This window comes from Giraffa tippelskirchi, chromosome 13 (genome assembly GCF_054371585.1).
Source record: "Giraffa tippelskirchi isolate mGirTip1 chromosome 13, T2T-mGirTip1v1.2.pri, whole genome shotgun sequence".
NCBI lineage: Eukaryota > Metazoa > Chordata > Mammalia > Artiodactyla > Giraffidae > Giraffa > Giraffa tippelskirchi.
The window spans coordinates 70,433,763-70,446,235 of NC_137287.1; positions in this window are offsets into that span (position 1 = coordinate 70,433,763).

Genomic DNA, 12,473 nt, shown 5'->3' on the forward strand with positions numbered 1-12,473 from the left:
AAAGAGAGTTAGAGGCTTTTTCATGATCTAGAGGTTGCCCAGGCTCCAGTGATTAGAACAGCAATTCTTTTTTTACTTCATGGAATGTTTCCTGGTCCATGATTTAAACAAATGTACACATCTGACACCATTTGCCACCGCATGGAAACTGAAAATTCTCAGCAACATATATAAAAATGTTCATTTAGGAAAAACACCTGGTTTAACATCTGTCTTTGTTTATGCAAAGGAAACACTTATTGGAAGTGACTTAATAAACTCAGTTCTTTTGTTGCCAACCCAGTCAATTCTTAATGGAAATCTGCAGTACGGAATAGGGAGGGAGATGAATATGAGGAGAGAAGCATGAAGCTCTTATTACTGTTGTAAGCTCTTCATCCCAAAAGGACATCACAGAGGTTTTTTTTTTTCTCCTGGCCTTCCATGAGCTGCAGTTAACAAATATCTACGTCACTGGTATATGTATTTTAAGACTAAATTACAAAAGAGATTTGTTTTGACTATAATAACAATATTACCCAATGTAGATAAAATTTCTTAGAAGATGTTCACATTCCCATACCTCCCCTGCTATTTCTTTCACCTGTAATAGAGATTCCAATTCCCATGCCTACCCAAACAGTATTAAAATTATCTGCCCAATGTTTATGATGAAACAGCCACAGGTGTGAATTATGGAAGCAGAGGGGTCCCAGGAAGCTTCTTCTTGTCCTTGACATCCACTGAGGCTCTGAGTCCCATTAACTTCGTTCCCAGACACTACCAAGGCTAGATAAACACAAGTTTGATTTAGTAGGTATGATGAGCACTTGCGAGCACCATAGTATCAAGGAAGAGGTGCCTAGAAGGCTGGGTTTGTGGTGGTCTGTGAGCTCCTGCAGGGAGAGATCAGATCTGTATGCTCATATTTTCATCCCTGCAACAAGGCTGCTCCTGGAGACATTGCGGGGCCTCAGATGCCAGCTCGGCTACTGATCAACTCTGTGACCCTGAGCAAATCCCTGATCCTCTCTGAGCCTCAGTTCTTCATCTGTAAAGTGAGGACAAAAAGAGAACTTACCTCCTGGGTTGATAGTGAAGATTCAGAGCAGAAGAGAGCCCAGTGCCTGGGATACTGTGAACGGTCAGTATGTGTTCATTATACTTGGATTCTGGGCTACTGCCTGTAAGGACTGGGCTCTTGAGGCAACTTCTTCTTCCTACTTCATCCACCTAGGGTCGATCATCCTGAACACAATGAGGACATGGCAGCAGCAACTCCCTGGAGAAGGTCATCCTGTGAGTCATCCCTGAGGACCGCAGACCAGGCACTGAGGTGGCCTCCATCAAGGACTCAGCCTTTGCTTTGACAGAGACAAGAGACCCAGAAAGGCGGGCCAGGGTAGCTGAAGAGAAGGAAGAGCAAGAGGAAGTAAATTATCTCCACAGGGATAAATAATCCAGTACCTGTGTGAACCCATTTCCCCAGGGAGCATCCTTGCCTCAGACAAGCACCCAACAGAATTAGAGAGATGACATGGATCAGCAGTTTTGGCTTCTTTGGAAAGTGCCAACACAGTCAAGTCTGGTCAAGTCACAGTCAATGCACAGTCAAGTCAATGCCCTCCAAGCTTCCATTTATACAAGGAGAATGACTCATTGGCCACACACCAAGAGAAGGAAGAGTGGCTTGGTCTTCCTAAGCCATCAAAGAGTTTCCAACATCTCAAAAAGCAAGTAGCAAAGAACCATTAAAAGATCTTACATTGAAGGTCACTCCTGCCTGGCATCGCTGGTCTTGGAGCATGTGCACAGGAAAAACAAGTAAACACAAAGTGGAGATTCTCCACTTCTGAAAAAAAGTAATTAAAAGCTTGTTACAGTTGCCAAGGAAATGACATTCAAGAGGAGTTTTAATTTATTTAAATGTGATAACTTTGTGGATTCCAAGAAAACTCAATTACACAAACTCAAGAAAAGGAGAGATTCCTAGAGTTTCTTTCAATTCAGATTTTAGTTAGTCCAAAGGAAAACTTGCTGCCAAGTCTTTTGCCTTCTCTTTATTTATTTTGAATTGAAGCAGAGTTGCTTTACAATGTTGCGTTAGTTTCTGCTGTACAGCAAAGTAAATCAGCTATGTGTATATAAATATCCCCTCCCTCTTGGACCTCCCTCCTATCCCCTCATCCCACCCCTCTAGGTCATCACAGAGCCCTGAGCTGAGCTCCTTGTATAACAGCTTCCCATCAGCTATCTACTTTGTACATGGTAGTATATATGTATCACTTCTAATCTCTTAGCTCATTCCCCGCTCCTCCCTCTCCCCTCATGTCCACATGTCCACTCTCCACGTCTCCCTCTCTATTCCTACCCTGCAAATAGGTTCATCAGTACCATTTATCTAGACTCCACATATATGTATTAATATATGATACTTGTTTTTCTCTTGCTGACATATTTCAGTCTGCACAGCAGTCTCTGGGTTCATCCACATCACTACCAATGACCCAGTTCCATTCCTTGGCTGAGTAATATTTCATTGCACGTACGTACCCCCTCTTCTTTATCCAGTCATCTGTCGATGGACATCTAGGCTGCTTCCATGTCCTTAGACTTCTCTTTATTTCCTTATGAGTCTGTTTTAGGATTGTGGAGATCAAGAGGGTAAAGAAGAGGATTTTCTTTAGTATCCATTTTTATTTAAATAGTTGCAGGAATTTCCTGGCGGTTCAGTGGTTAGGACTCCAGGCTATCACTGCCAAGGGCCTGGGTTTGATCCCTGGTTGGGGACTTAAGATCCTGCAAGCCTCCGAGGCATGGTTCTCCCCCTCCCCCAATTTTTTTGGCATCAGATTTCCATTCCCTCTGAATTGTTGAGATGTTATTCTAGGGGGCGAGACTATCCCTCACTGTGCATCTCCACAGCTGGCTGAGCTCAGGCTGGTGCATGTTCAGGAAAGAGCAGATGGCTCCCATTATTCCTCAGCAGCCAAGGGGAAAAGAAAGCATTCCCCTCGTGCTGCGTATTGCGCTTGTTAAATTTGCAAAAACAAAGCATCTGTTCACTTCACTTTTTTGAAAGGGTGGATGGAGTTTCAGGTAAAATATCTCTTTGGAATGAACCATTCACAGCTAGGCATGGGTGGGGAAATTCGATTCTGGTATTGACTGATTCTCTCTGTTCCTGTCATAACGAGCTCTAATAGTTTATTATGAGATGATTCAATCTAGGAGTAAATCCACTGTATGAAGGTCTCCAACCCACTGACACCATTAATCTAATAATTACAGCAATGCTCAGTGAAGAAATCCCGGGATGGAGGAATGGGCCAGGCCTGGCTGAATTCTTTGTCTCTTACACACCCTGACTCTGAAGCAGATATTCCAAAATGCCACCAGCCCCTTTCAGTCTTCTTGACTAATGACAAAATTCCCCATTCCTCAATAATATCTTGTCCTTTCCCTTGACAAATTCCGAAAGTCTTTCCTCATCTGTAAAATTGGGTTAGTGATACTTATTGCAGGGGATGGAAAGAATTCAGTGAGAAAATATATGTAAAGCCCTTGGTGATAGGAAGCGGCCAGTGGCTGTTCTCTTCTATCCCTGACTGTGCCATGACCAAATTCCTCCTGTGTGTTAGAATCACCTCCTGATGGAAATTCCGTGGGCAAGTCAACCTAATCTGCATATTCATTATAAATCTGATTATTTGCTATCCTGGGTAGCTCTTTGTATAAACGAAGGTATTTTGTGTGTGGTAAAAGTCACATAATATAAAATACACTATTTTAATAATACTTAACTGTATGTTTTGCCTGCCAATGCAGGAGATGTAAGAGATGTGGATTCAATCCCTGAGTTGGGAAGATCCCCTGGAGGAGGGCATGGCAACTCACTTCAGTATTCTTGCTTGGAGAATCCCATTATCAGAGGAGCCTGGAGGGCTCCAGTCTATAGAGTCAAAAACAGTCAGGCACAACTGAAGTGACTTAGTGTGCATGCATGGAACTGTACATTTTAGTGGCACTAAATACACTCACACTCTTGTGCAACTCTCACTATCATCCATCTCTGGAAATTTTCACCTTCCTAAACTGAAACTTTGTTCCCATTAAACACTTAAGGCCCCATTCCACCCTCCCAACCCCTGGTCCTTGGCTTCTACCAATGATGTACTTCCTGACTCTATGAATTTGACTATTCTAGTATCTCGTATAAGTAGAATTAAACAGTATTTGTCTGCATCTATTGTATATTGGTGAAAGTGAATTGATGAAGGTGAAGCAGGAAAATGAAAAAGCTGGCTTAAAACTCACCATTCAAAAAACTAAGATCGTGGCATCCGGTCCCATCACTTCATGACAAATAGATGAGGAAACAATGGAAACAGTGACAGACTTTATTTTCTTGGGCTCCAAAATCACTCCAGATGGTGACTGCAGCCATGGAATTAAAAGACGCTTGCTCCTTGGAAGAAAAGCTACGACCAACCTAGACAGCGTATTAAAAAGCAGAGGCATTACTTTGCCAACAAAGGTCTGTATAGTCAAAGCTATGGTTTTTCCAGTAGTCACGTATGAATGTGAGAGCTGGACCATAAAGAAGGCTGAGCATTGAGGAACTGATGCTTTTGAAATGTGGTGTTGGACGGAGAAGCCTCTTGAGAGTCCCTTGGACTGCAAGGATATCAAACCAGTCTATCTTAAAGGAGATCAATCCTGAATATCCATTGGAAGGACTGATGATGAAGCTGAAACTCCAATATTTGGCCACCTGATTCAAAGAGCTGACTCATTAGAAAAGGCCCTGATGCTGGGAAAGATTGAAGGCTGGAGTAGAAGGGGAAGACAGAGGATGAGATGGTTGGATGGCAGCACTGAGTCAATGGACATGAGTTTGAGCAATCTCTGGGGGATGGTGAAGGACAAGGAAGCCTGGCATGCTGCAGTCCATGGGGTCACAAAGAGTTGGGCACGACTGAGCGACTGAACAACAAAAATTGTATATTGGAATGCATCTTTAAGGTTCACTTAATATATGTCCTATTAGATTGTGCCATTTTTCTTTTCCCCTGTTAACCTACTAAGGGGTTTTCAATTTTGAGTTTCTTTGTTTAAACAACCATCTGCTGACAGCAGGCACTTTTGCAAAGAGAGCCAGGAGTTGGTTGAAGCACGTGGAAGCAGGTTTCATTCTATTAAACTCATTTATAAGGACTTTATTGGATTCGGCTTAGAGCAGGGCCCACCAGGGGCAGAGCAGATAATCACCTATTAGCAGCAGCCACCTGAGACAGAGGTCCCCAGGCTGGCAGTTGCCACCGCAGCTGCCCGTGCTGTAAAGCAGAGACTCATGGGAGCATGGACGACCTAGGCAAGCAAGGAACAGAATCAGTGAGTCTGCATCTCTCACACACCACATGGCTTAGGAAGAGCCTCATTCTACCTTCACTGGCCTCAGGCACCAGCTAGAGGAAGCTGCCCCCTCCCTCCAGTGGCAACAGTCACCTGCCAACTGGTTTCCCTACTTTTACATGCTGAATTGCCTTTTTCCAGTAAATACATTGATGTCTACAGATTTTCTTCTGTGTTTGGGTTTCCCTCTTTTCTATCGTTGTTATTTAGTTGCTAAATGGAGTCCAACTCTTTTGCGACCCCATGGATGGCTGCCAGGTGCCTCTGTCCATGGGATTATCTAGGCAAGAATACTGGAGTGGGTAGCCATTGCCCCTCCAGGGGATCTTCCCAGCCCAGGGATCAAACCCAGGTCTCCTGCATTGGCAGGCGGATTCTTTACCACTGAGCCACCTGGGAAAGTTTCCTCAGCCTTTTCCATAGATGCTAACATATTTTCGTCACTGTTTACTTCTTATCTATAATTTTAGTTTTGATTTTTCTTTTACAGGTGAAATATATAGATCTATCAATATATCAAAAGATGTAGAATATATGGCATTCTTTGGGGGGGGGGTGCTGTGCTGTGTCTTCCTTGCAGCTCGCAGGCTTAGTTGCTCCACAGCACATGGGATCTTTGCTCCTCCATCAAGGATCAGACTCATGTCCCCTGCATTGGCAGGCAGATTCTTTACCACTGAGCCACCAGGGAAGCCCCCAAATGCTCCCTGTTCGTGTTCAGTTTCAGAGAGAAGATTTTCACTGCTTTTGTCATAGTTTCCAAGTTCAGCTGCTTAAAATGAGTGTTCTGTCCCTGAGGCCCCCTGTGTGTCTGGTCGGGCTGCATGTTCTCTCTCAGGACACCATTCTGAGCTCACACTTAGCTGCAGCTCAGGGACTGAGGTCCCCAGGACTGGGCATATAGGAAGTGGGGTCCCAGTCTCTCTGGAGAAAGGAACTGTCTTGGAAACATTCAATCAGGCTGTTGTTCAGTCACTCAGTTGTGTCCGACTCTGCAACCCCACGGACTGCAGCACACCAGCCTTCCCTGTCCTTCACCAACTCCCGAAGCTTTCTCAAACTCATGTCCATTGAGTCAGGGATGCCATCCAACCTTCTTGTCCTATGTGGCCCCCTTCTCCTCCTGCCTTCATCCTCTGCTACCCACTTCTTCTCCTGCCTTCAATCTTTCCCAGCATCAGAGTCTTTTCTAATGAGTTGGGACTTTGCATCAGGTGGCCAAAGTATTGGAGCTTCAGCTTCAGCATCAGTCCTTCCAATGCCTCCAATCCTTCTAGCCCTTCCAATGCTTCAGCATCAGTCCTTCCAATCAGGATGAACTTCTTACAGTTCCTTACAGTATACAGGCACTGCTGATATGATTCTTGCTAATATTTTCCTCTTCTTGGTTTCCTTGAGGCAGCTCTAGGCTGGAAGAGTTTCCACTGTGTCCCAGTGCACGTCCATGTCCCTGGACCCAGTGACCATTGTGGGCTCCTCCCCATTTTGGCCCTCCCTCCCCCCGTTAATGGCTGACTGGGACCTCGTTTTTATGCTACCCTGGGAACACTTGTTTGTGTTCTTGGGTCTTTTGCTGCAGAGCCTTTTCCTTCTGTAGCCCTGGAAGGCTCCTTCCTGCATCTGTCATTCTTCATCATAAAAAGTAAAATAAACAAATAAATAAAGTTTTTCATAGCAATGAAAATACTAAAAAAATCCTGATTATATTTCAAGAAGATAATTGTCATCCAGACTGTAAGTAGGCTGCTTCCACCTTCTGGCTGCTGTGAATAACTTTGCCATGAACATGAATGTGCAAATACTTCCTGGAGACCCTGTTCTCTGTTCTAGGGGTCTATGTCCAAGAGCGGGATTGCTGCTGGGTGGCTGGTCTTTAAAGTAAGTCCATTTTTCTAGAAAAGCCAACAGGCCATGAGGTGATGAAATCAACTCTCTCTGCTCCACTGTAGAGCCCCAATTGCAAGCTGCTAAATGGGCTTCCCAGGTGGCTCAGTGGTAAAGAACCTGCCTGCCAATGCAGGAGATGTAGGAGACTGGAGTTCAATTCCTGGGTTAGGAAGATCCCCTATAGAAGGAAATGGCAACCCACTCCAGTATTCTTGCCTGGAGAATCTCATGGACAGAGGAGCCTGGCGGGCTATTGTCTGTGGAGTCACAGAGTTGGACACGACTAAGCACACACAGGTGAATGGCATCAGTTTACTTGGTTTCCTTTACAATGTTGACCTAACGTAACAAACATTTCTGAAAAATATTTTTATTGACTTGATTTTTTTATCATACAGTTTTCTATCAGGACTATTTCTCTGTAATTATTCCCCTGAAGATAGTAAATCCATCAAGCCTGTGTAAGTTTTCTGATGACTTATCTTATAACAAGCTGTCAGATATCTTAGCCTTGGCTCAAGCAGTAAAGAATTCGCCTGCAGGAGACCTAAGAGTGCAGGAGACATAGGAGACATGGGTTCGATCCCTGGGTTGGAAAGATCCCCTGGAGAAGGAAATGACAGTCCATTCCAGTATTCTTGCCTGGAAAATCCCATGGACAGAGGATCCTGGTGGGCTACAGTCCATGGACTCGCAAAGTCTAGGATTCAACTGAGCATGTAAGGACAAGCTGTCAGATGTCCCTGGAGGAGGTACTGTGGTCTTTTGGAAATTCAAATTTGGGGAATTATTTTTATCTTCTAAATCTTGCCTTAATTTGAAAATACAGCAGCTCTAAACTATTTATTGCCGCCCCCCTCCCCCCAAATCTTAAATAGAAACATTCAAGAAAACACTCAAATATTCAGAAAGACTGTTTTTTTTCCCCCTAAGGAGCCCTGGTGAACTGCCACCTTGTTCAAAATCAGATTCCTCTTGACTTCAATCCTAGTTTTACCCTCAACAACAGGTAATGGTGTCTAGATACTATCTGGGGCAGGAATAGCAGACTCTTATTTAGTTAGCGTTAGTCCCTCAGTCGTGTCCGACTCTTTGCGACCCCATAGACTGTAGCTCACCAGGCTCCTCTATCCATGGAATTCTCCAGGCAAGAATGCTGGAGTGGGTTGCCATTCCCTTCTCCAGGGGATCTAAAAACAATCCCAATTCTCCTCGCACGGAGAATGGGATCTGCAGTGGCAGCTTTTGGCCACAGGGCGGCAGTATGTCCACAGGCAGCTCCCAGGTTGCCCAGGAAAGAACTTCTGCCTTTAGCAGTATTTTCTTTTTTTTTTTTAATAAATTTATTTATTTTAGTTGGGGGCTAATTACTTTACAATATTGTAGTAGTTTTTGCCATACATTGACATGAATCAGCCATGGGTTTACATGTGTTCCCCTTCCTGGACCCCCCTCCCACCTCCCTCCCCATCCCATCCCTCTGGGTCATCCCATTGCCCCAGCCCTGAGCATTTGTCTCATGCATCAAACATGGAATGGAGTTCTGTTTCACATATGATAATATACATGTTTCAATGCTATTCTCCCAGAACGTCCCACCTTCACCTTCTCCCTCAGAGTCCATAAGACTGTTCTATGCATCTGTGTCTCTTATTCTGTCTCACATATAGGGTTGTTACCATCTTTCAAATTCCATATATATGCATTAGTATACTGTAATGGTGTTTTTCTTTATGGCTTACTTCACTCTGTATAATGGGCTCCAGTTTCATCCATCTCAATAGAACCGATTCAATTGTATTTTTTTAATGGCTGAGTAATATTCCATTGTGTATATGTACCACAGCTTCCTTATCCATTCGTCTGCTGATGGACATCTAGGTTGCTTCCATGTCCTGGCTATTGTAAACAGTGCTGCGATGAACATTGGGGTACACGCGTCTCTTTCAATTCTGGTTTCCTCGGTGTGTATGCCCAGCAGTGGGATTGCTGGGTCATATGGCAGTTCTATTCCCAGTTTTTAAAGGAATCTCCACACTGTTCTCCATAGTGGCTGTACTAGTTTGCATTCCCACCAACAGTGTAAGAGGGTTCCCTTTTCTCCACACCCTCTCCAGCATTTATTGCTTGTAGACTTTTGGATAGCAGCCATTCTGACTGGTGTGAAATGGTACCTCATTGTGGTTTTGATTTGCATTTCTCTAATAATGAGTGATGTTGAGCATCTTTTCATGTGTTTGTATTTTCGACACTCTTAAGATCTCATCTGGGTTCCGGCATTTCACAGGAGGACCTCTGATTAAATCTCACTTAAAGGTGGCATAAATAAAAGTCACTAAAAGTGTAATGTTTAGCACAACACATACATTTGGGGCTTTACTCCTTGCCCTTGGATTAAATGACCTGAATGCAAACAGTGAGTATTGAGCACCAACTAACTGTGGGGCAGCTGCTGTGCTGGGGCCAGGCTGCAGTCAGATGTCATGGTTTCTGGCTCGGATGAGAGGAGGAGGAGAGACTGTGATAAAGGACGGAAGTGAACCCAGGGTGCTGCCTGGGGGGTGGTCTGAAGCTGAGAGTGCAGCCGGCACCAGTGTTTTCACAAAGAGACCTGCCACTGAGGCCTCTGCTTCCCTGCAGTAAGTGCTGAGAGGTAGGCCTGCTGATGAGGGAAGTTCTAAAAGTTCCCCTGCCGGATCAGACGGGTGGGCCCAGTGTGGGTCCTCATATGCCCTGCAGGCGATGGATGCGAGCTCCGGCACAACACTGGGCTTGAACAGAAATCCAGCAAGGTTTCTGGAACTCGGCCACGTGGCCATTCTTCTTATTCAGATGCTGCTCAGATGTCACATGGTCCCAGAGGCCTCCTGTGATCACCCCGTGGGAGGCCGCTGCTGTCCCAGCGAGGACCCGGCATGCCCCTTGGTGCCTCAGCTCCCTGGCCCCTGTCTTCCCGTCCCCCTGCCCCTGGAGTGTGGCCCCAGGAGGCAGAGAGGTCAGAGAACCAGGACAGAGGGGCCTTGAGGGTGCTTTGGGGAAGAAGTCATGGGGTCTGTGCACACACCGAGAGGGAAGAAATTGACTCAGGAATTCTGTCCCCCCTCCTTGTGCCCACATCCCCAACACCACTTTCTCTCCCTGCTTCCCGTCCTTCCTCCATACCTCCCCTCCTCCCCCTTTCCTTCCCTCTGGGCATCTCTGAGGTCTGGCACTGGAGAGACATCACCCTCAGAAGAGATGCGGGTGCAAACATGAAAGACTCTGAAGTTAACTAAGGAGATTTGAACAGTATTCTATTTGAAATAATTTTTTAAATCCTTTTTAAATTCTTTTTTAAAATAATTTTTTTGGTTTTTAAATTTATTTTTAATTGTAGGATAATTACAGTATTGTGTTGGTTTCTACCAGGGTTTTTTTTTTTATCATTTTATTTTTTATTTGTGAAAGTCACTCAGTCGTGTCCGACTCTTTGCAACCCCATGGACTATACAGTCCCTGGAACTCTCCAGGCCAGAATACTGGAGTGGGTAGCCTTTCCCTTCTCCAGGGGACCTTCCCAACCCAGGGATCGAACCCAGGTCTCCCGCATTGCAGGTGGATTCTTTACCAGCTGAGCCATAAGGGAAGCCCATAATGCTGGAGTGGGTAGCCTGTCCCTTCTCCAGGGGATCTTCCTGACCCATTTATTTTTGGCTATGCTGGGTTTTTGTTGCTATGCAGGCCTTTCTCTAGTTGCAGAGAGCAGGGGCTACTCTTTAGCTACAGTATGTGGGCTTCTCACTGAGGTGACCTCTTTTGTTGCAGAAAGTGGGCTCCAGAGCACAGACTCAGTAGTTGTTGGCCTATGAGCTCAGTTGCTCCACAGCACGTGGGATCTTCCCAGTTCAGAGCTTGGACCTGTGTCTCCTGTACTGGCAGGCAGATTCTTCACCTCGCCACCAAGGAAGTCCTGAAGAGTATTTTAAACATGGCTTTTCCCTCAGAAACATAACGCTGCTCCCTCATATTCAGCGCTTCAACACACAGAACTTCCTTCTCCTCTATCCCCTGAGCATTTCCTTCGTGGAGCTGAGCAGACCTGGTCCCCACAGTCTCCAGACAGGCTGGAGTCAGGAAAACAGAGTGACTTGGCAGAGGTCACAACCCCAGCCCACCTCCAGCTGCCCCTAAAACCTCCTTGGGGCAGGTCCCACCCGTCCCCAGGAGCGACGTCCTTGGTGGGGAGACAGCTGCACTCTTCTAGCCTTTTAAAAAGGCTTAGCAATACCTACCAGCATGACCAACATACACAACTTATTTTTATAGCTGCTAAATGCAGATGCCACACAGATGGTGGCCTGGCCTGCTCACAGCATCCTGTGGACTCCAGGCGTAGCCGTTTCCAAACTTCGGCTCAACCTCCAGGGATGCCCTTCCCACCAGGTCTCATCTCGAAGGTTAGGGCTAGAGAATTTCCTTCAGGGAATATAGACTCCGGCGATTTCTTCTATGGCCCCAGCTGTCCCCTCCCCTGAGGCCACGGCCCATCCTCTGGCCTGCAGGGGTCCAGCTAGACCGTGGTTTTCTTTTTCTTACTTTCAAATTCGCACTTTTAAGTCTGAGGTACATTTTCTAGCTCAAAATATGCCCAGGCTGTGACTTTCACTGGGTTTCTTGGTGTAGCTTGTTCTTCCTCATTATTCACATCTCAGCTCAGAGATCATCCCTTCAGTGGCCTTTGCGTCACCTCCCCTGGAGTGACACCTGCCCTTCCCACCACCGTAGTTCGCTGTTGGCCTCTGAATTTTGTTCGTTTCTCTGCCAGCCGTCAGCTGAGAGTACCTGCTGCTTCTCTCGGGTTTCAAGCTGGCTTCTCCGTCTTGTAACAGGAGGTGGAACTTGCTCCTTTCAGAAAGGACCAGCTGTCAGGGGGTGACTCTGAGCAAAGAAAATCTCACACAGGATGTTGGCTCGGGGATTTCAGGGCCTGATGGAGCATACTTGTTGACCAGGGAGAATGGGTCCTAAACCAGGTCTGATGGACTCTTGTCGCTGTGGCCACATAAAAGCCAGAAGCTGCTCATCTTGGTACCCTGTGAGCTCTCTGAAGCCGTGGAGACTCTGTCTTGTTCGCCTCAGAAAGTAAAAAGAAAGTGTTAGTTGCTCAGTCCAACTCTTTGAGACCCCATGGACTGTAGCCCACCAGTCTCCTT